The sequence below is a fragment of the Oryctolagus cuniculus genome, chromosome 8 (genome assembly GCF_964237555.1).
Source record: "Oryctolagus cuniculus chromosome 8, mOryCun1.1, whole genome shotgun sequence".
Classification (NCBI taxonomy): Eukaryota; Metazoa; Chordata; class Mammalia; order Lagomorpha; family Leporidae; genus Oryctolagus; species Oryctolagus cuniculus.
The window spans coordinates 132,874,125-132,899,024 of NC_091439.1; the positions used below are offsets into that span (position 1 = coordinate 132,874,125).

At 38.4% G+C, this 24,900-nt stretch overlaps 1 protein-coding gene across 9 annotated transcripts in view; it reads left to right on the forward strand.

Annotated features, from left to right (window-relative positions):
- Positions 1–24,900, forward strand: part of MARCHF1 (membrane associated ring-CH-type finger 1) — a 1,003,118-nt gene that overhangs the window by 310,693 nt on the left and 667,525 nt on the right. For all 9 annotated transcript variants that reach the window (XM_070047277.1, XM_051831701.2, XM_051831697.2 and 6 more), the window contains exon 2: positions 15,765–15,841. The gene's annotated coding sequence lies outside the window, so the exon portion shown is untranslated. The remainder of the gene's footprint in view (positions 1–15,764; positions 15,842–24,900) is intronic.

Consider the following 24,900-nt stretch of genomic DNA (forward strand, 5'->3'; position numbering starts at 1 on the left):
AAACTAATGATCTCCATTTTGCTGTAAATTACAGGATTTTTTGGCTTTATGATATATATATATTGATAGATAGATAGATCGAATATTTCCCTTTTTCATTCATCCACCAGTAGACATTTAGATTGATTCCCTATCTTGGTTATTATGAGTGCTGATATGTGAACATGGGAGTACGGTGTTATTTTCATATCCTGTTGTCATTTTTGTATATTTATATCTAGCAATGGGATAATTGTGTTACATGACATACCTGTTCTTACTTTTTTGAGGAGCCTCCATACAATTCTCTGTAATGGCTGTGCTAATTTGCATTCCTAATAAAGGTATAATAAGAATTTCCTTTCTCTACATCCTCATCATCATTTGTTTTTTTAAAAACAAATTTTTTAAAAAGATTTATTTATTTGTCTGAAATACAGAGTGATAGAGAGAGAAACACACACACAAACAGACACACACACAGATCTTCTATCCACTGGTTCATTCCCCAACTCCCCAAATACCTGCAAGACCAGGAGTGGGCCGCTCCAAAGCCAGATGCCAGGAACTTCATCCAGGTCTTCCACAAGGGATGACAGGGACTCAAATACCTAAGCCATCATCCACTGCCTCCACATAGATCAGCAGGAAGCTAGATCAGAAGCAGAGTAGCCAGAACTCAAATCAGGCTCTCTGAGGTAGGATGTGATTGTCCCAAGACTTTGCTTAACCAGCTGAGCCATGTCTGCCCCAACATCTGTTAATTTTGTCTTTTTGATAATAACCATGCTGAGCAGAGTTTGGGTTTGATTTTCATTTCCCTGATTGCTAGTGATACCGAGCAATTTTTTTTGAGAAGTGTCTATTCAGGTCTTTTGCCCATTTCTTAACTAGATTATTTGTTTTTTTCTTGTTGAGCTTCTTGAATTCTTTATGTATTCTGTATATTAATCCTTTCAAAGTCCATAGTTTACAAATATTTTCTCCTATTCCGTGGGTTGTCTCCAGTCGGTTGATGGCTTCATTTATTGTGCACAAGTTTCTTTGTTTGGTATTACCCTATTTGTCTAGTTTTCCATCTGTTGTTCGTGCATTTTGAGGTCTTTTCCAAAATATTATTGCTTATGCCAACATTTTGAAGTGTTTCCCCTATATTTTCTTCTGTATTTTCATAGTTTCCAGCCTTACATTGAGATCTTTGGTGCAGTTTTAGTTGGTGAGGGTGCTTTGTCAAAGGTCAGTCTTCTATGTATGGATGTATAGTTTCCCCAATACCAAATATTAAAGTTACTGTCTCCAGGGTATGCTTTTGGCACTTTTGTCAAAGTCATTTAGCTATTGCCATGTGCGTTAATTTCTCAGATCTCTATTATGTTTTATTGGTCTTTGAGTTTGCTTTTATGCCAGTGCCATGCTGTTTTGGTTGCTATAGTTCTATATGTCTTTTTTTAAAAGATTTATTTATTTATTTGAAAGGCAGAGTTACAGAGAGGCAGAGGCAGAGGCAGAGAGAGAGAGAGAGAGAGAGGGAGAGAGAGCGAGAGAGAGAGAGAGAGGGAGGCCTTCCATCCTGTGGTTCATCTCCCCAGATGGCCACAACAGCCAGAGCTGCTCTGAACCAAAGCCAGAAGCCAGGAGCTTCTTCCGGGTCTCCCACATTGGTGCAGGGCCCCCAAGGTCTTCCGCCATCTTCTATTGCTTTCTATTTCCTATCCAGAGGGCTGGATAGGAAGTGGAGCAGCCAGGACTCGAACCAGCACCTATATGGGATGCTGGCACTGCAGGTGGCAGCTTTACCCGCTACATCACAGTGCTGGCCCCACTCTGCATGTCTAGAAATCTGGTATTATGATGCCTCCAACTTTGCTCCTTCCGTTCAAGATTAGTTTGTCTGTTTGGGGTCTTTTGTGCTTCCGTATGAATATTTGGATCATTTTATAGAGTTCTATGAAGAGTGTCACTGGTATGTTCATGGTGATTTCATTGAATCTGTAAATTGATTTGGGTGATACGAACATTTTAGCAATAATAATTCTGCCAATCTATGCACATGGGAGGTCTTTCCATTTTTTGTGTATCTTCTTCAGTTTCTTTCTTCATTATTTTGTAAGTTTCACTATAGAAGTCTTTGATATCCTTGGTTAAATTTATTCCAATGTATTGTATTTTATGGTTATTTGAAAGGTACTAATTGTATAATTCCTTTCTCATAATGAGTTTATTATTATATAAACATGCTACTGTTTTTGCACATTGATTTTGTATTCTGCAATATTACTGCATTTATAAAATTCAGTTAATACTCTTTTGTTGAGTTTTAAATCTCTCTATATAGAATTATGTCTTCTGCAAACGGGGTTATTTTACTTGCCCCTTCCCTATTTTTATGTCTTTTATTTCCTTTCCTTGGCTATTGGCCCTAAAACTTCCAGTGCTTTTTTGAATAAAGACTGTGACAGTGAACATCCTTGTCAATGTGATTTTGTCAGATATAGCCTTAATTATGTTAAGGTATATTGCCTCTATTCTTAATTTGTTCAAGGTATTTAGTGTTGGATTTCATCAAATGCTCGTAACATATATTTTCATAATTTGTATCCTTCATTCTGTTGACATGAGTTAGTATGTTTATTGGTTTGCATATGTTAAATCATCCCTGTATCCCTAGGATAAATTCCACTTGATCATGATATATAGTCCTTTTGGTATGTTGTTGGACTTCATTTGCTAGTGTTTTGTTGAGAATTTTTACATGTAGCTTCACTAGAGGTTTTGGGCTATAATTTTCTTTTTTGTTTCCTTAACTAATCTTGGAGTGAAGGTAAAACTGGCTTCATTGATTGAGTTTGGAAGGATTCCCTCCCTTTCATTTTTGTGGAATAGTCTAATAATTTAGTTCTTTCTTTTTACGTGTGTACTTGTTTATTCATTATTATATAAAGTATACTATAAACCAGAAATCAGTATGTTGTTGAGCTATTGTTTTTTAAAATGTTTATTAATAGAAAGAGAACAGATTTCATGTATTTAATAGGCACATTTCTTAGAAGATAACCCTGCTTCCCTCCCTTTCCCTCTCCGTCCTTCAATTCCCCTCCTCCCTTCATTTCTTTCTTTAATTTTGACAAAGGGATAATTTCAGTCAACTCTATCATCACAGGCTTAATTCACCACTAACCACAATATTCAATGAGTTAAGCCTTAAAAGTTGTGGAGAATTCATCTGTAAATTATTGTTTCCGAGATTGGATTACTAATTCAATTTATGTTGTCATTGTTGGTTTGTGCATGTTGTCACTGTATTCATGGCTCAGTTTTGGTAAGTGATTTGCACCCTGAAATTTATCCATGTCGTCCAGGTTTTCCACTTTGATGGCATACAGTGTTCTCAATGCTCCACAATTTCTTTTGAATATTTTCGGCAGGTGTTCTAGCAACTCCTTTGTAATCTTGATTTTATTTATTTTCATCATCTCTCTTGTTTGTTAGCTTAGCTTATCATTTATTGCTTTGGTATATCTTTAAAAAACAATTTTCATTTCATCAATTTTTATATTTTTATTTAATTTTTATTAAACATATGATTGAATTTTGGCATGCATATCCATAAATACATATATATAAGTGAGGTTTTTTTGTCCTCTGCTCACACCCAGGTTAAGATAAAATATTGCTAGTACTTCAAGAGTTCTCACTATGCTCCCTCCATTTCTTTTCTTGTGTGTGGGAAAGAAGAATAAATTGTCATTTACATGATATGATTCAGTAAAGCAACATTTATAACTATAACAAATAGTGAGAGATCCATATAATTTTTATACTCTCTCTGTATATTTATCACCACAAATAAAAGAAATGTAATATTTATCTTTTGGGTCTTGCTTATTTCACTTGATAATTGTCTCCAATTTTATCCATTTTGATGAAAATGTCAGGATTTCATTCTTTTTCTGGCTGAGTAATATTCCACCATATCTATCTATCTATCTATCTATGTGTGTGTATAAAACACCAGACTTTCTTCATCCATTTATTAGTTAATGGATATCTACATTGATTCCATATCTTGGCTATTATGAATTGAGCTGCTGTGAACAAGGGCGTGTAGGTAACTCTGCCATATGATGATTTCATTTGCTGTGGATACATTCCCAGCAATGGAATGACTGGGTCATATGGTCCACCGCTCCCAGAGTCAGAACAGAGTTCAGGCGGTCTAGGGAGCAGAGGAGTGGGGAGGAGTATGGTCCCCATTTCCGACAGGACAGGCCTCATATTCCCAGTCCTACCAGGATTTCTATCCCAGCTGCCCTGAACCTGCTGTCCACTGTGCAGTGGGCAGCCCTGTGTGGGCCTGTGCTCTGGGCCCTGTGTGGGCCTGTGCTCTGGGTCCTGTGTGGGCCTGTTGTCTGGGCCCTGTGTGGGTCTGGGCTCTGGGCCCTGTGTGGGTCCTGTGTGGGCAGCCCTGTGTGAGCCTGTGCTCTGGGCCCTGTGTGAGCCTGTGCTCTGGGCCCTGTGTGGGCCTGTGCTCTGGGTCCTGTGTGGGCCTGTGCTCTGGGTCCTGTGTGGGCCTGTACTCTGGGCCCTGTGTGGGCCTGTGCTCTGGGTCCTGTGTGGGCCTGTGCTCTGGGTCCTGTGTGGGCAGCCCTGTGTGGGCCTGTGCTCTGGGTCCTGTGTGGGCAGCCCTGTGTGGGCCTGTACTCTGGGCCCTGTGTGGGCCTGTGCTCTGGGTCCTGTGTGGGCCTGTGCTCTGGGTCCTGTGTGGGCCTGTTGTCTGGGCCCTGTGTGGGCAGCCCTGTATGGGCCTGTGCTCTGGGTCCTGTGTGGGCAGCCCTGTGTGGGCCTGTGCTCTGGGCCCTGTGTGGGCAGCCCTGTGTCGGTCTGTGCTCTGGGCCCTGTGTGGGCCTGTTGTCTGGGCCCTGTGTGGGTCTGTGCTCTGGGCCCTGTGTGGGCAGCCCTGTGTGGGCCTGTTGTCTGGGCCCTGTGTGGGCCTGTTGTCTGGGCCCTGTGCGGGCCTGTGCTCTGGGTCTGCTGCTGCCTTATAGGGCCCCACTAGTTCTATTGGATGGAGTCCACCCTGCTGGAATGCAGGAATGTCTTTCTAGACTGGACATAAAGCCAGGAAGGACTAGAACTCGCTCATAGACAAGGCCACTGGTTTGTGTTGCTGTGCAGGGTTGTGGCATCATTTCACTTTATTTGGTTATTTATTTTTTACCAGCAAGATGGGGAACAAGTGCCAGTGCCGGCAGCCGCGTTGTCTGCTTCTGCTGGTCTGTGGTGTTTCTGAGTTGTTCGGGCAGTATTTTCCGCATTTCCTCAGCTGTGTGAACGTGTCGTGGTGTGTAAGGATCTGTTGTCTGGGGGGATGGCCATCGGAGCGTCTTACGGCTGCGGTCCATGCTCCCTGTAGTATTTTAAAAATTTTCTTGTTTTTTATAAAGATTTATTTTATTTATTTGAAAGGCAGAGTTACAGAGAGACTGAGGCAGAGAGGATGAGAGAGAAAGGTCTTTCATCCAATGGTTCACTCCCCAGATGGCCACAATGGCCTGAGTTGGGCTGATCCAAAACCAGGAGCCAAGAGCTTCTTCCAGGTCTCCCATGTGGCTCAGGGGCCCAAGCACTTGGGCCATCTTCTACTGCTTTCCCAGGCCACAGCAGAGAGCTGGATTGGAAGTGGAGCAGCTGGGACTTGAACCAGTGCCCATATGAGATGCTGGCACTGCAGGCAGCAGCTTTTCCCGACCCCAAACCTATATCTTTTAATTGTGGAATTAAATCTATTTATATTCAAGATTATTGATAAGTAGTGACTTAGTTCTGTCACTTTGGAGGTGTTGTGTTGTCTTTTTAAAATTTATTTACTACATCACTATATGTACATTTTTGCATCTGATTGATTGATAGTTTGTAATACTTTTAACAAACAGCCTTTGTAGTTAAAAAAAAAAGTTTTTTCCTAAAGATGGGTCTTCAGATGTCAGTTTGTGCGGGTCTGTTTTGGTAGCAAGTGGTAGATTCTGTGAGTGCCAGCCTTCAGCCGGCTGTGGCTAGGATTGTGCACTCACCCTTCTGGGGTCCTGGGGTGATCACTTAGGTACATTGTTTAGCAGAGTGTAGTTGAGGTTGTGGCAACAATGGCCTGAATTCCTGCAAGGTGACATGCGACCCTACAGTGCCAGCACCAAAGTTCTACCTAATGTCTTGGCACCCACCTAGCTTTTCTTGTCCCAAGCAGATGGTTACCTTCTTCATGTTGTGATGTCTGGAGTGAACTGGCCTGCCTTCACCAACACTGGAATGCTGGGTTACACCCAGGATCCACAACCTTCCAAGGCCAATACAGCATTAGGAGGGCTGAGGCCCATCTTGCCATGGGCTTCGTGCCGCTGAGGTCGACCTGCAGAGACTGTTGTCAAAATTCACTGGAGGAGGCTGTGGTCTCGACTAGGGACTGGAGCAGGTTCAAGGCCTGTGTCTGCAGGCACTGTCCTGGTGACAAGAAAGTATTCATGTCTGCTCAGTGATGGTTTTACCAAATCTAAGATAGGGTCCTGTGTTCACTGCGGCGCCCTACTCTGGGTGACTGAAGCCTGGCTCTCTGTGCGTGGTTGGTGAAGGCAGTCCTCTGGCCGCCCAGCCTGACATCTGTATGGGTTGCATTTGGGTTTGCAGCTACAGGGACTTGTACTGTCTTGTGGGCATGTACCAGGCCTGTAAGAGGCTAGAACAATACACTCATTAGGTCTATCAGGGTGCCGATCTCCATGGTTCCCAGCTACATCTAGAGGATTTGCCTGCAAGTGCTGATGTGGGATTTGGGGTCTCTATATCCGGCACCAGGCCTCTGGGGCTTGAACTGAGTTTCAGATCAAAGCCCTGAGCTCACTTTCTCTCCCTACTCCCCTGCAGTTGAATCTTACTGCTCACTCGGCATGTGAGGTTGGAGAGGGAGTTGGAGGCAGTTCGTTGGTAGCCAAGGTGGTGCCAACCCAGGGTGTCCCTGAGTCACAGAGTTACTCAGCTCTGCTCAGGCTGCACTGCTGGCGGTGATATGGGTGAAAGAAGTGAAGTCCATGCCACCAGCTGATTCCACGGCAGAGTCAGAGGCTACATCTATGAGCAGTAGCCATCGGAAAGAGACGTTTAGGCTTTATCTGGTGCGGGGTCTTGCCATGGCATATATTAGTTCAATTATTTCTGTTTTGTCCACTACTTTACCTACTAGTCCTTTTTTTAAAATATGTTTTTATTTATTTGAAAGAATAACAGAGAGAAGAGAGAGAGAGAGAGAGAGAGAGAGAGAGAGAGAGATCCTCCATCTGCTGGTTCACTCCCCAGATGGCTGCAACAGCCAGGACTGGGCAAGGCTGAAGCCAGGAGCCAGGAGCTTCTTCCGGGTCTCCCACATGCATGCAGGGACTCAAGCACTTGGGCCACCTTCTGCTGCTTTCCCAGGCCCATTAGCAGGGAGCTGGATAGGAAGTGGAGCAAACGGGACTCTAACCGGCACCCATATGGGATGCTGGCTCTGCAGGCACTGGCTCCAGCCACTATGCCACAGAGCCAGCCCCTACTATTCTTCCACGAAGAATTCAACCTAACTTTTTGCCTTAGATTCACAAATAAACATCCTCAATGCTTACCACTAATTCTTATTAAAATTTCTGTCGTCATCTTTTAATTAGCTGAAACAGACTGTCTAGGGAATGGCTCGCAAGTACAGCGTCCTCTGAGTTTTTGAAGTTCTGTATTGTTTTTTCTTTTCTTTTCTTTTTTTTTTTTTGACAGGCAGAGTGGACAGTGAGAGAGAGAGAGACAGAGAGAAAGGTCTTCCTTTGCTGTTGGTTCACCCTCCAATGGCCGCCGCAGCCGGCGTGCTATGGCCGGTGCACCGCGCTGATCCGATGGCAGGAGCCAGGTGCTTCTCCTGGTCTCCCATGGGGTGCAGGGCCCAAGCACTTGGGCCATCCTCCACTGCACTCCCTGGCCACAGCAGAGAGCTGGCCTGGAAGAGGGGCAACCGAGACAGAATCCGGCGCCCTGACCTGGACTAGAACCCGGTGTGCCGGCGCCGCAAGGTGGAGGATTAGCCTAGTGAGTCGCGGCGCCGGCCGAAGTTCTGTATTGTTTTCTGAGGCCTGAGACTTAAACATGATTTTTATGTATATAAAATCATACACAGTTTATATTTTTATATCTATGTGTTATTTATATATATAAAATTATGTTTCATAAACAAACATTGACATTTCTTTACTGTATTTTTTTTTCAACTTGATTAGATTGGCCCCATGAGCCAATCATTTATTTTCCAAAGTAACATGGAAGAAACAATTCTGGATCAAGTACAAGAAATTAAAGAAACAAAATATAAATAGTTTAATTATACGGAGGGGCAAAACTAAAAGAATATAACTTTTCAAATACAAAGAATTTCACCTTTTTTTTTACTTTTTCTTTTCTTTTTTTAACTTTTATTTAACAAATATAAATTTCCAAAGAACTTCTTATGGATTACAGTGACTTTTCCCCTCCCCATAACTTCCCTCCCAGCCACAACCATCCCATCTCCTGCTCCCTCTCTCATTCCATTTGCATCAACATTCATTTTCAATTCTCTTTATATACAGAAGATCAATTTAGTATATATTAAGTAAAGATTTCAACAGTTTGCACCCACACAGAAACACAAAGTGTAAAGTACTGTTTAAGTACTAGTTATAGCATTAATTCATGTTGTACAACACATTAAGGACAGAGATCCTACATAGGGAGTAAGTGCACAGTGACTCCTGTTGTTGACTTAACAAATCGACACTCTTGTTTATGGCATCAGTAATCTCCCTAGGCACTTGTCATGAGTTGCCAAGGTTATGGAAGCCTTTTGAGTTCACCGACTCTGATCATATTTAGACAAGGTCATAGTCAAAGTGAAAGTTCTCCCCTACCTTCAGAGAAAGATACCTCCTTCTTTGATGGCCCGTTCTTTCCACTGGGATCTCACTCGTAGAGATCTTTCATTTAGGGTTTTGTTTGTTTGTTTTTGTTTTTGTTTGTTTGTTTGTTTGTTTTGCCATAGTGTCTTGGCTTTCCATGCCTAAAATACTCTCATGGGCTCTTCAGCCAGATCTGAATGCCTTAAGGGCTAATTCTGAGGCCAGAGTACTGTTTAGGACATCTGCCATTCTATGAGTCTGCTGGGTATGGTGGAATAGGAAGGGAGCACACTGATAGTCCGGGAAAAGACAGTTTAATAAAAGTGGAGATACTGTAGTTTCAGGGAAGAGTTAAGGGAAAAACTGCAGAGGAAACTCTTCCGGAACTAGTGGGACACGGTGGATCTACGTGGAGGGCATGGGCACCCATGGCTTGGAACCCCAGCCACCGAGTCTACACACCAGTGCTCGAAAAGGAGGTAAAGCAAAACCTCAGTAGCCCGAGACACTGGTTGGGAAGCAGCAGGAATTGCCTAGAGGGAACGAGGCTTGAAGCCCCTTGGGGGAAACTTCACCTGGCTAACTAGAGGAGAAAGAAAAAAAATAAAAGGGACCAGTATGGGATACACAGCAGATTCTACTGTATTCTTATCTTGTGTGTTTCTTTGAAGAACTCTTGCCAATTTTTATTTTCAGTCAAACTTTTTTCTATATTCCCATGATATTTTTTCTGTATCTCAAAGAAATATAATAATTTTATTAGGATATGTTTTGGAGTTGCTGTTTTCCCAAGTGTAGGTCAACCCTATGATACTGAAAAAGAGCTGCTTTAGCTTCTGGTGGCTAGTCTAAAAGTGTCTTTGCAAATATTATTTCTATTCCACTATTTGCTGGTTGTTTCTTCTTTTAACGACTTTTGTCATATGAGTTGGGGCTTATTTATCTCTACTTATCCCATTGCTCAAACTTTCTTTCTCTATACCTATGATTGTAAACTTTAAATGCTGTTTCCTGGGTTCTGTCGTCCTTAGAGCCCCACCCCCATCCTGTGTATGGACTTCAGTGCTGATCTCAGATATTATTCATGTGTTAAGTGTGCATATTAGAGGTTTTACAGTAACTCGCATAGCAATGCTGTAGGATATTGGTGATTTTTATTTTGCATCATTGTTGATCTCTATTTATTGAAGGAGGCATGTAGATATTTAGGTTCTGGCCACCGAAATTTGATTAAGGAAATCAAGGATTCACAACTCTCTTTGACAGTTTCAGTACTTCTGTGCTGTAAGTTTGAATTTTGTGTATTCAAGTTTGGAACATTTGACAGTCTTTTTACAGACAAGTTGCTTCTAACAATTTTAGCTTTGAGAAGTTGCAGTACATTTGGCAAAGGGTACTGAGAATATTGAGTATATTCTTGGAAAAAATTTTGAAAATTTGCCAAGTTAATACTGTAAACATTTTACAGTACTTTCATGAATATGATGCTGTGTTTTAAAGAATATCTTAAAATATCTTATTTTAAGAATATCTCATAATTAAGGATTAAGAATCTTGAATTCCCGATAGGGTGATTCCTCATAAGTACACGTTATTACTGGGTTTAGTTAATAGTAATCGGAAGTGTCACTTAGCTTCTTTTCCTGTTCACCAAACTGCATGCTAAAACATGTTGTGCATAGTGTGTCCATGGGCCAGAAGTCTCAGCACCTCCTAGAAACTTGTTAGACATATAGCATTTATTGTCCAATCCAGACCTACTGAATCAGAATCCACATTTTTTTTTTTTTTTTGGACAGGCAGAGTGGACAGTGAGAGAGAGAGACAGAGAGAAAGGTCTTCCTTTGCCATTGGTTCACCCTCCAATGGCCGCCGTGGCCGGTGCACCGCGCTGATCCGATGGCAGAAGCCAGGAGCCAGGTGCTTCTGCTGGTCTCCCATGGGGTGCAGGGCCCAAGCACTCGGGCCATCCTCCACTGCACTCTCGGGCCACAGCAGAGAGCTGGACTGGAAGAGGGGCAACCGGGACAGAATCCGGCGCCCCGACCAGGACTAGAACCCGGTGTGCCAGCGCCGCAAGGCGGAGGATTAGCCTAGTGAGGCACAGCGCTGGCCCAGAATCCACATTTTAAAATCTCCCTAGGTGAAGGGAAAGGGGAGAGGGAGTGGGAGAGGGGAGCGTTGTGGATGGGAGGGAAGACACGGTGGGGGGGAGGAGGCTATTGTGGTCCATAAGCTGTACTTTGGAAATTTATGCTCATTAAATAAATTAAAAAGAAAAAAAGAATCCTCCTGAAAAAAAAAAAAATCTCCCTAGATAGCCTGTATTCCTGTGAAGTGAGATAAGCCTTGACCCAATATAAAGACAAAGGTATGTTTTTGTGTCATAGACATTGATTTGACAAGCTGATATGGATTTTCATTTTGTATAAAGAATACTGACAGTTGAATTGATAGTCAACTAAATTAATTTAAATTCTGGTATTATTTACATGGTAGAAATGAGCATCAATATCATTTGATTCATTCTTGCTTTGAATTTTTCCTGATATATTTAAGGGACACACACCCCACCCCCTTCACAGAACACACACACACTGTTTTGTTCCTGAGTAGTTTTTTCTAAAACAATAGACCTTTCTGAAAATGCTTTTTGTGTGTGGTGTTCAGTACGGCACACAATGACTGAATGTGGCTACTGAGTACTTGCAGTTATTGAAAACCTTGAAGTTTTTAGTTTGATTGAATTTTAACTACTTAAATTGTACGTGCAGCTTTTGAGAATGGCGACTGTAGTCAGTGCATCTGGGAAACTGAATTTTTGATTTGATTTAATTTGATTGAAATTTAAATTTGAACATATCTGTGGTATTAGACAAAGACTAGAAAAACTATGGCCATCTTTTATTTGGCCCGTGAAGTAAGAATGAAGTAAGAATGGTATTTTTTCTGCTTTTAAAGGATTCTAACACAAACACATAGAAGCACACACTTGTATGGAAACCCTAAAATATTTATTACATGAGTCTTGGCAGGTACCGTTTCCAGATGCCTTCCCTAGAATGTTATATTTTTTAGAATAGCATGCAGAATTAGGAAATAAATTTAAAAGTAGATATTTTGGCAAGTATTTTGTTCTAGCATTCCAAAGTTTATATATTTCCTATAATATATTAATGCCATTAGTTTCTAAAAACTTTTGCATAACTGAATTTTTAGTAGTATAAAGACATCACCTTAACTTTCTTATTAAATATTTGACAAATTCTCAATATCATCTGAAGCTTAATGAAGTGAGGGGAAGCAAATATATAGATTGTAACCGTCATAAAATCAATTGCGGTCAAAGATTTTGTTTACCATTTCATGCTAATACTTAGAGATTCAGCAACACAATTAAGTTTAGAATTCCTTAAATTTCCTGTTGAGTATGTTTTAATAACATATGTAGTTTTCTAGGTATGTTTATGGTATCCATAGTCACAAATATCATTTTGAGTTACCTACTGAAATCAGTTTCCCCCTAGATTCTGGATAAAAGTTCTATCCTATTTCATCTTCTGGATAAATTTCTCCAAATTGCGTTTATATAGGACTATTAAACTTGAGTCATCAGATTCAGAATAACTATAATTTGTTATATCAAACTTACATCTTGAGCTGTATCTAAAATTATTTGAGTAACAAATTATTTTCTTTCCTTCAGCATAACTTGATTCATTGGTTCTGTAATCAATATATTCAGTTTTTATAAAATGTCTTACATAATGTATGTTACTTGATGCCAATGTTTGTAACATGAGTAAATATTTTTCACAATGTTATCAAGTTTTACTATGGTCTCTGCCAAACCCAGAAAATTTCCATTATCACTCCCATAAACTTTCTTGGATAATCTTCTGAACACACTTCCCTTGCCAAAATCAGAACTGTCTATGTGTTCAACACCATGCCATATTTGCATTTAGTCACTGTTCTTGAACAAAAGACTTATTTCTGTAAATTGGATTTTAATTTTACATATCTAACCCTGTGATTGCTGTTCACTTTATTCAGGTTTCCTCCCTCCTCATGACTGATGTTTTTTTCATCTCTGGGGAAATGTAGACTAATTGTAATATGCTTTGTAAAATCAGAAATGTGTAGTGGTTTTACACCTGAAAAATTAGAATATAAAAGAATTCTGAAGCATCTTCCTGTTGCTTTCTGTAAAATCAGACTTTCTTTCATTGGATAATTTCACCAAGAAGGGCTCATAGCTGAATATTTAAAAATATGTCCACATTCTGGGATTTTAAAGGAGTACTTTTGTTTGGCTTGTCCTTTTGTTCTTCAAGACTTTTTTTTCCTCAAGATTTTTGAGAGTCAGTAGTTGCTGTGGAGGTGGACGATAATTTCATTCTCTATCAGTTTTGATTTCTACTTTATTTTGCTGAACTAATTACTAGGAAGGCTTCTCCTTTGCCTTTATGTTTAGTCACTCACTGCTCTATCTCCAGAATATTTTCAGTGTTCAAAATTATTTGATTTGTATATGTATGTGTACCTGCGTAAGATTTTCTATTGTGTATTGTCTTGTCTCAATAACATTTATAATAGACTTAGTTTGTTCCAAAATTATCTTCTGATAATTTTATTTAAATTATATTATACTTCCAGTACTTGGGAAATTATAAAATATAGCAAAATATGATATACTACATAGCTCATATTTGGTAAAAATAGCAAATACTAGCACTGTATTTAACAAAATAAATAACACAGCATTAATAAATAAAGTTAATGGATCAAACTTCCAAACTGAAAATTTAAAATTCCTGTGATATGATGGATAGGATATTATATAGTAATCTATAGTTTAACCTTGTGCTAGTATTTAGTATTATATTATTAATAGATAATTAGTAATAGCAGTTACATCATGATTTATCTTTTACTTTAAGCATCTTTTACCTAAGTACCAAACTCAGTAATACCTTTTTGTTAATGTAAACAAAAAACAGATTATGCGAAATGTAGTAAAAACATATTACATATAGTCAGTGTGTTTCTATCAATAAGAGATTTTAAAACTTTTTTTTTTGTGGACAGGCAGAGTGGACAGTGAGAGAGAGAGACAGAGAGAAAGGTTTTCCTTTTTCTGTTGGTTCACCCCCTCATGGCTGCTGCGGCTGGCGCACCACGCTGATCCAAAGCCAGGAACCAGGTTTTTCTCCTGGTCTCCCATGGGGTGCAGGGCCCAAGCACTTGGGCCATCCTCCACTGCACTCCCTGGCCACAGCAGAGAGCTGGCCTGGAAGAGGGGCAACCGGGACAGAATCCAGAGCCCCAAATGGGACTAGAACTCAGTGTGCCAGCGCCGCAGGCGGAGGATTAGCCTAGTGAGCCGTGGCACTGGCCGAGATTTTAAAACATTTTGCTCAATATTCTCATGTGAATGTGTGTATATACACAGAATAGTAGACTGTTTAGATAAATCAGAAGACTGATTTATCAGTGGGTAGATTGATAGGTAGATGAATATATTTGTTAGCATTTGTATTATTATTATTATATATTGTATTATTATAAATCCATTTATATTTTACAATACTTTATATTTGAAACTCAGAATGTAATATCTAAATTCAATTTAAATTATATAATCAGTAAAAATGGATCCTGTGAAGACAAAAGTTTCAGTGTACTCAATTGAATTTAAAGAAAATCAAAGGTAGCCAGGGTTATCGACAGATGACAATAATTTGAGTATTCTGAGTTAAAGAAGAATATCATTTTTTACTTTCAAAATAATCCATTTACAATTGTTTAAGGTATTTGTTAATATTCTACTCTCTGACTATCCAAAAATGTGATATTTATAAATGATAATCTGATTCTACAAACAGGAATGCCTTTAATTTGAAAATATGTTTTTCTATAGCTTCTCTACACATTTTTAAGAATGATAAATAATAACACGTATTGGTTCATTATGCTAAAATATCATCTTGTGATTTTACTACCTGCATATGGAAAAATGCTAAACTATGGATACCAGCTCATTGCACACACAATTGGGATTTTTAGCTTTTACTAAAGACAGGCAAGGCAATGTAGTAACTGTGTGTATCTTCTGTTGCAGTGGAGCTTATAAAAAGAGAGAAGTTGAATAGTTGGTGTTGTTTTATGCATGAGGAGAGTAGAGGCAGTCAGTTGCAGGGCTTGTGAATTTTCCCCTTGATCTGTGCTTATAACATAAAAGGAATCCAAAAAATGAAACGGTTGCTTACTCTCACTTACATCTTCCTTTTTTTTTTTTAAACTAGAAACCTTTATTAAAAGTATGCAAACTTCATGCATTCCATATTTGCATCTTTCTTTGCACACTCTTCAGGTCTTTCGTCTTTGTTTGCACCTTTATTATGTTTGAAATACTCCATCAAATTCAGAAGCCTCTTTCGAGAAAAACTTGACCATATATTTTAGTTCTCTTGCTTTTTTTTTTTTTTTAGTTCCTCAGCATCTTGCCGTGTCAAGCAGCACATAAAGGACATAAACAACCTTTCCAATCTTATGCCAGAAGAGATCATTTTGGAATTTTGTATGTGAAAATAAAGTATCATTGACTCCTTAATATACTGGAGAGTGTAGAATAAACTGGAATAAACTGATATGTTATCTCTTATGAGCTGCTTGTTGGCAGGAATGAAATAAGAATGCACTCTATTTTGTTTAAAACACTACATAGATGGGTGCAATTTGTAGAATATTTGTGTGTTCTTTCTGTTATGGAAATCATAGTTTAATAATGGTTATTTTTTAAAAACTCAGCCTTTTATTTATTTTCATTTTCTTTTCCAGAAAATGCACTCTAGAAGATTTCTGAAGGTGTTTACTCACTTGTCCTGCTGTGATTAACCAAGGCACTGCTATACTTTGTAAGTTCATCTATTTTTATCTTAGAGAAGACTTGCTGCTGCAGAAAACCCCTCTTTTTTGTGGAATGGGAGTTAAAATTTGTTGGAACATTTTTTAAACTGTATTTTTCAAGTTTGATTTTATCTAATTTTATTCAATTTCAGCGAAGAGTGGAAAGAATATTTCTTTGTTACATTAACTCTGCTTCCTTATATCTATTAGCCAATTTTTAATGGCCTGTGATTAAAAACTTAATTTAATTGGTAAGATCATTTAAATGAGTAAGGCTGTCAATGATGCTGATTCAGCCTGAGCAAATATATTGACAATTATACTTAGTCTGTTTCAGTGAGCAAACATATTAATTTTAACTGTAGAAATTGCCCTAGGTGGCCTTGTGACTGTAACTGTTATTGACTGTCTTTAGGAAACAGCATGATTGTTGCCTTGTTACTGGTATTTACATTTGACATTCCAGGACTGTAGCATTCATCATGATGTGATTTGCACTACATGACTTTGATGTATTACAATCTAACATTCCTTTAGTTCACTTGACAGAAAGTAAGCCAACAAAGGTTATTGTGTGGAGACTCATGAATGACATTAAATTGGATGTTTCCTGAACCTTCAAATTTACATATTTTCTGATGATCTCAAAGTTGAAACTTTGCTATTTTACAGTTTCTGAAACACAGAATAAAGCAAACAGATGTATACCTCTTTTATAAATTGCCTTCTGATATCAAGATAAAATGGTCTCTTTACCCCAAATTAATTTTCAAAGGCAGACTCAGTGGATTCATAGAATAAATTAGTATCCTTTATTTTTGACATTTACAACGAATTTGTTGGCTTTTCAGTCAAGCAGACCATTTCCACTAAACCAGAACAAAAATAATATGATCTCTCCTCATAATAAATCTATGGGGTATCAACTAGATGAAAAGATGTATCTCAAGATCTGAATTTAGTGGTATGGTGGTCATTCCAAGTGCTCTTTGCTGAGGTGTTTTGGTACCCCAGTATTTTTTTTTTTTTTTTGACAGGCAGAGTGGACAGTGAGAGAGAGACAGAGAGAAAGGTCTTCCTTTGCCGTTGGTTCACCCTCCAATGGCCGCTGTGGCCGGCACACCGTGCTGATCAGAAGCCAGGAGCCAGGTGCTTCTCCTGGTCTCCCATGCGGTGCAGGGCCCAAGCACTTGGGCCATCCTCCACTGCACTCCAAGGCCACAGCAGAGAGCTGGCCTGGAAGAGGAGCAACCGGGACAGAATCCAGTGCCCTGACCGGGACTACAACCCAGTGTGCCAGCACTGCAGTTGGAGGTTCAGCCTAGTGAGCCACGGCACCAGCCATGTACCCCAGTATTTTGAAACAACTTAATTAGTGCTGAGTATGGTTAAGCAAAGAACACATTTAAAGGTGAGAACAGATTTCAGAAATGTATATAATAATTTGGAGGTCATAAATTAGTTTTAAAAGATCTTAAAATTGACAAAGAGCCACGTACAAAAAAGGCAGGAAGACTAATATTAACATCTCTCATGATGAAGTAAAGACTTTGTAGGAAATTTTATAGTAATTCTTTATTTTCAATTCAAATTAAGGTTCCACTTTTTGTCAAGCCTTATTTATTTATTTAGATTATTGTTTTTCTCCAAGGAAACCATATAGCTGTTCTCCTAGAAGTTTTTTATTTTTCTACTTTTACTAAATAATAACTTACCTAGATATGATGTATCTATTTCAAAAATGCAAGGAGAAATAAAACGTGTCACTAAATATTCTGGATAACAACGTCCATGATGAAAAATAATGTTAGGGAAATAGAATAATTCCATTTGAAAAACAAAAAGTAGGTAATGTTTTTATGTATATGAAAAGAGCTTATACAATGGTGACAGATTCTTTTTTGCAGTGGGTAAAAATAAATTTAATGTATACTAAACTTGACTATTACCAGTGCAGATTTCTAAGTTGTGTGAATTTTTAAGCACTAGAATAACTGAAAATAAAACTTTGTAAGTTAGTTCTTTTTGAGAGACTTTAAAAAAAAAACTTATCTTGAAGGGAGTAACTGGGAATGTGGTACATATTAGAATAACATATAATCTTCCAAATCTAGGGTTTAATGGTGTTTTACTGAATAGGACATTAGCTTCATCACTTCAATCAACATTGGTTTTGCTTTTCTGAAATCAAACAGAGGAGGTGGTAACTGGTTTGAGAAAAATCTACTCAGCTATGGTCCAAGTTGAATGATTGTCCAAACACAATTAGAGAATTAGTACATCTTTCTTTAAAGGTTTAAGGATGATCAAAGTAGATCAGTGCTTTTGGAATAGGAGTTGCTCAAAGAGATAGGCTAATGTCATCTGGCTAGAATTCATCCATACAGATGTTTTAATGAGAACAATAGAAAACAAATTACAGTTGTCTTTATGCTGTCCATTAAAAGCCATTACTTTAAGAGAGAATTATATGTCACAAGGGAATACCTATCAAAAATCTGATTTACTGGTATTTTTATGAATTATTTTAGCTCAACAGCAACTCTGTCTTCTGACATAATGCTAGTGGTATATAGAATTTCTTTTTCTAGGAAATTAGTACAGATGAGTTCAACATTATTTTTTCCAATCTTTTAAATTTATATAATCCAGTCTAATGAATATTTATACTAAGACTCTAGAGAATAAAATAAAAATGCAAAATATGACCTCTCCTCCTAAATTGCCACAATCTCATTTTGGAGAAAATTCATTTATATAATAATTAAATGTGGAATCAGAATGCATAATTTAAGTATATGATATCCATCAAAACTTGTCTGTCCTTTGTATGTCATGTGTAAATTCAAACCAATGAGTAAGTGAATGAATAAAGTGTTACAGTTGTTCCAAGAAACAGTATAATTTATTAAGTGAAGTAGGAGTACAACTTGAGTGAATAATAAAGAAGTGTATCAAAGACTCAATACAATCAAAGCAATCTATGAAAAACCCACAGCCAACATCCTATTGAATGGGGAAAAGTTGGAAGCATTTCCACTGAGATCTGGAACCAGACAGGGATGCCCACTCTCACCACTGCTATTCAATATAGTTCTGGAGGTTCTAGCCAGAGCTATTAGGCAAGAAAAAGAAATTAAAGGGATACAAATTGGGAAGGAAGAACTCAAACTATCCCTCTTTGCAGATGACATGATTCTGTATTTAGGAGACCCAAAGAACTCTACTAAGAGACTATTGGAACTCATAGAAGAGTTTGGCAAAGTAGCAGGGTATAAAATCAATGCACAAAAATCAACAGCCTTTGTATACACAGACAATGCCATGGCTGAGGAAGAACTTCTAAGATCAATCCCATTCACAATAGCTACAAAAACAATCAAATACCTTGGAATAAACTTAACAAAAGACGTTAAAGATCTCTACAATGAAAATTACAAAACCTTAAAGAAAGAAATAGAAGAGGATACCAAGAAATGGAAAAATCTTCCATGCTCATGGATTGGAAGAATCAATATCATCAAAATGTCCATTCTCCCAAAAGCAATTTACAGATTCAATGCAATACCAATCAAGATACCGAAGACCTTCTTCTCAGATCTGGAAAAAATGGTGCTGAAATTTATATGGAGGCACAAGAGACCTCGAATAGCTAAAGCAATTTTGTACAACAAAAACAAAGCCGGAGGCATCACAATACCAGATTTCAGGACATACTACAGGGCAGTTGTAATTAAAACAACATGGTACTGGTACAGAAACAGATGGATAGACCAATGGAACAGAATTGAAACACCAGAAATCAACCCAAACATCTACAGCCAACTTATATTTGATCAAGGATCTAAAACTAATTCCTGGAGCAAGGACAGTCTATTCAATAAATGGTGCTGGGAAAATTGGATTTCCACGTGCAGAATCATGAAGCAAGACCCCTACCTTACACCTTACACAAAAATCCACTCCACATGGATTAAAGACCTAAATCTACGACCTGACACCATCAAGTTACTAGAGAACATTGGAGAAACCCTTCAAGATATTGGCACAGGCAAAGAATTTCTGGAAAAGACCCGGGAGGCACAGGCAGTCAAAGCCAAAATCAACTATTGGGATTGCATCAAATTGAGAAGTTTCTGTACTGCAAAAGAAACAGTCAGGAGAGTGAAAAGACAACCGACAGAATGGGAAAAAATATTTGCAAACTGTGCAACAGACAAAGGGTTAATAACCAGAATCTACAAAGAGATCAAGAAACTCCACAAAAACAAAACCAACAACCCACTTAAGAGATGGGCCAAGGACCTCAATAGACATTTTTCAAAAGAGGAAATCCAAATGGCCAACAGGCACATGAAAAAATGTTCAAGGTCATTGGCAATCAGGGAAATGCAAATCAAAACCACAATGAGGTTTCACCTCACCCCGGTTAGAATGGCTCACATGCAGAAATCTACCAACAACAGATGCTGGCGAGGATGTGGGGAAAAAGGGACACTAACCCACTGTTGGTGGGAATGCAAACTGGTCAAGCCACTATGGAAATCAGTCTGGAGATTCCTCAGAAACCTGAATATAACCCTACCGTTCGACCCAGCCATCCCACTCCTTGGAATTTACCCAAAGAAATTTAAATTGGCAAACAAAAAAGAGGTCTGCACCCTAATGTTTATTGCAGCTCAATTCACAATAGCTAAGACCTGGAACCAACCTAAATGCCCATCAACGATAGACTGGATAAAGAAATTATGGGATATGTACTCTTTAGAATACTATACCGCAGTAAGAAACAACGAAATCCAGTCATTTGCAACAAAATGGAGGAATCTGGAACACATCATGCTGAGTGAAATAAGCCAGTCCCAAAGGGACAAATACCATATGTTCTCCCTGATCGGTGACGACTGACTGAACACCAAGAGGGAAACCTGTTGGAGTGAGGTGGACACTATGGGAAATGGTGGCTTGATCAGCATAGCCCTGACTGTTAATGAACAACTTAATACATTATCCCTCTTAGTAGTTTTTTTATCTGTTCTACTTAATATGACTGGTTTAGATCTGTAATTGATGCACAGTTATTCTTAAGTGTTGAAAATTAACTGAAATGTGATCCCTGTTGAACATGGTGGTGGGAATGGGAGAGGGAAGAGATGTATAATTTGGGACATGCTCAGGCTGACTTGCCCCAAGTGGTGGAGTTGGAAGCATACCAGGGGATTCCAATTCAATCCCATCGAGGTGGCATGTACCAATGCCATCTCACTGTTCCAGGTGATCAGTTTCAGTTCACAGTTGGTCATGGTGAAGGGACTGGGAGTCAAAGGGAGCACATAGACAAGTCTAGTACCTGCTAACGCTAACTGATGGAGTAAATAAAGGGGAGAGTGATCCAACATGGGAAGTGAGATACTCAGCAGACTCATAGAATGGCAGATGTCCTAAATAGCACTCTGGCCTCAGAATCAGCCCTAAAGGCATTCGGAGCTGGCTGAAAAGCTCATGAGAGTATTTCAGGCATGGAAAGCCAAGACACTCTGGCAAAAGATCTCTGCGAGTGAGATCCCAGTGGAAAGAACAGGCCATCAAAGAAGGAGGTACCTTTCTCTGAAGGGAGGAGAGAACCTCCACTTTGACTATGACCTTGTCTAAACAAGATAAGAGTCGGAGAACTCAGAGGGCTTCCATAGCCTTGGAAACTCATGACTGGAGCATAGGGAGATTACTGATGCCATAGACAGGAGTGTCAATTGGTAAAGTCAACAACAGGAGTCACTGTGCACTTACTCCTCATGTAGGATCTCTGTCCTTAATGTGCTGTACATTGAGATTTAATGCTATAACGAGTACTCAAACAATATATTTCACTTTGTGTTTTTATGGGGGTGCAAACTGTTGAAATCTTTACTTAATGTATACTAAACTGATCCTCTGTAAAAAAAAAAAAAAAAAGAAAAAAAAGAAATTATCAACTCCCAACTTGACTCTCACTGGGATTAAACATGACAATAGGTCTGCTCTGATTTCATCATCATTTAAAAAAATCATCTATTATTTTTCACTTTATGTTTCTGTGTGGGAGCAAACTGTTGAAATCCATACTTAATGTATACTAAGCTGATCTTCTGTATATTAAGATAATCGAAAATGAATCTTGATGTGAATGGAAGGGGAGAGGGAGTGGGAAAGGGGAGGGTTGTGGGTGGGAGGGACGGTATGGGGGGAAAGCCATTGTAATCCATAAGTCGTACTTTGGAAATTTATATGCATTAAATAAAAGTTTAAAAAAAAAAGACACAATAAAATAGAATGGGCTAGAGTTTAGTTTTTGAATAAAGAATTTAAATTTACGTAAGGGGAGCAAATGTCGCGTATTTCATGTGTACAGTTTTGAGAGCACAGTGATATTCCCCAGCCTACCCCCCTTACTCCCACTCTTTATCCTACTTCTTTTATTTTAATTTTTATAATTGCATACTGTCAATTTACTCTATAATCACAAGCTTAACCCCCAGCTGAGTAAATAATTCAACAATAGTAATCAGAAAAACCATTATTCCTCAAGTGTATAGACAAGGGCCATAAACAAGAATGAAATTTCAAAATGTCAGTTTCACTCACACACATTGCATTTTTTGTACTCTGTATATTAGTTACCACAAATCAGGTAAAACATGATATTTGCCTTTGGGAACTGGATTATTTCACAAAGCATACAGTTTCCAGTTGTATCCACTTTGCTACACAATAGGATTTCATTACTTTTATGGCTGAGAAGTGTTCCATGGAGTATATATACCACAATTTCTTTAACTGGTCATCAGCTGTTGGATATCTGGGTTGATTCCATATCTTAGCTATTGTGAGTTGAACTGTAATAAACATGGAGGTATAGATAACTCTTTCATATGTTGATTTCATTTCCTTTGGATAAATTCCCAGGAGTGGAATGGCTGGATCATATGATAGATCTATTTTCATAATTCTGAAGTATTTCCGTACTATCTTCCATAATGTTGTACTTAGTTTACTTCCCCACTGATAGTGTATAATTGTGCCTTTTCCCCCACATCCTTACCAGCATTTGTTGTTTTTTGATTTTGGGAAGATAGCCATTCTAAATGGGTGAGGTGAAACCTTCCTGTGGTTTTATTTACGTTTCTCTGATGGCTAGGGATCTTGGGCATCTTTTCGTGTGTCTGTTGGCCATTTGTATATCATCCTTTGAAAAATGCCTGTTCATACCCTTAGCCCATTTCTTAACTGAACTGCTTGTTTTGGTGTTGAGTTTCTACACCTCCTTATATATTCTGGATATTAATCCTTTATCAGATGCACAACTTTAAAATAGTTTTTCCCACTTTTTTGGTTGCCTCTTTACATGGTTGAGTGTTTCCTTTACAGTGCAGAACTTCTTATCTTGATGTAATTCCATTTGTCTATTTTTGCCTTTATTGCCTGTGCTTCAGGGGTCTTATCTAAGAAGTCTTTGCCGATGCCAATGTCTTGCAGTGTTTCCCAAATATTTTCCTTTAGTAATTTGATAGCTTCAGGTTTTAGATTGAGATCTCTGATACATTGTGAGTTGATTTTTGTTTAGGGTATGAGGTAATGGTCTTGTTTCATTCTTCTGCATGTGTAGATCCAATTTTCCCAACACAATTTGTTGAAGAGACTGTTCTTTCTCCAGGGAATGACTTTTGCTTGCTTGTCAAAGATTAGTTGGATGCAGATGTATGGACTAATTTTGGGGGTCTCTAATGTGTTCCATTGGTTAACACATCTATTCTTGTGCCAGTACCTGGCTGTTTTGATTATAACTGCCACAAAGTATGTCTTGAAATATGGGGTTGTGATTCCTCCAGCTTTATATGTATTGTTTAAGATTGCTTTAGCTATTCATGATCTCTTGTGATTCTCTATGAATTTTAGGGTAATATTCCCAGATCTGCGAAAAACATCTTTGGTATTTTGATTGCAATCACATTGAATCTATAAATGCTTTGGGTAATATGGACATTTGGATGATATTAATTCTTCCAATCCATGAACATGGAAGATATTTCCACTTTTGCGTAGTGTTTTCTTCTATTTCTTTCCTTAATGCTTTGTAATTTTCATTATAGAAATCTTTTACATTCTTGGTTAAATTCCAAGGTATTTATATTTTTTATAGATATTGTAAATGTAACTGAGCTTACCGGTTCTTTCACAGCTATGGCATTGTTTGTGCACACATGCTATTGATTATTTTGTGTTGATTTTATATCCTACAGCTTTGTCCAACTCTCTTAAGAGTTGGAATGGGAGGGGGAGTGGGAGATGGGAGGGGTGTGGGTGGGAGGGAAGTTATGGGGGGGCAAAAGCCATTGTAATCCATAAACTGTACTTTGGAAAATTATATTTACTAAATAAAAGTGCTAATAATAAAATAAAAAAAAGAGTTCCAATAATTTCTTGGTGGAATCTTTTGGTTCCTCTATACATAGTAGCAGGTCATCTGCGAACAGGGATAATTTAACTTCCTCCTTTCCCATTTGTATCCATTTGATTTTTTTTTTTTTTTTTTTTTTTTTTTTGTCTAATGACTCTAGCTAAAGCCTCCAGAACTAAATTGAGTAGTAATGGAAAGAGTGGACAACCTTGTCTAGTTCTGGATCTTAGTGGAAATGCTTCCAGCTTTTCCCCATGCAACATAATGCTGGTTGTGGGTTTGTCATGTTGCCTTGATCATGTTGAGGCATGTTCTTTCTATAGCCAACTTGCTTTGGTTTGTATCATGAAAGGATGTTGTATTTTATCAAATGCTTTCCCTGCATCTATTGAGATAATTAGAATGGTTTTATGCTTTAATTTGTTCATGTGATGTAATACATTTATTGATTTGCATAACAGAGATAAGTCCCACTTAGTCTGGGTGAATGATCTTTTTGGTGTTGTTAGATTCTATTAGCTAATGTTTTGTTGAGGATTTTTGCATCTATGTTCATCAGGTATATTGATCTATAGTTCTTTCTCTTTTGTGTCTTTTTCTGGTTTTAGAATTAAGATAATGCTGGCTTCATAG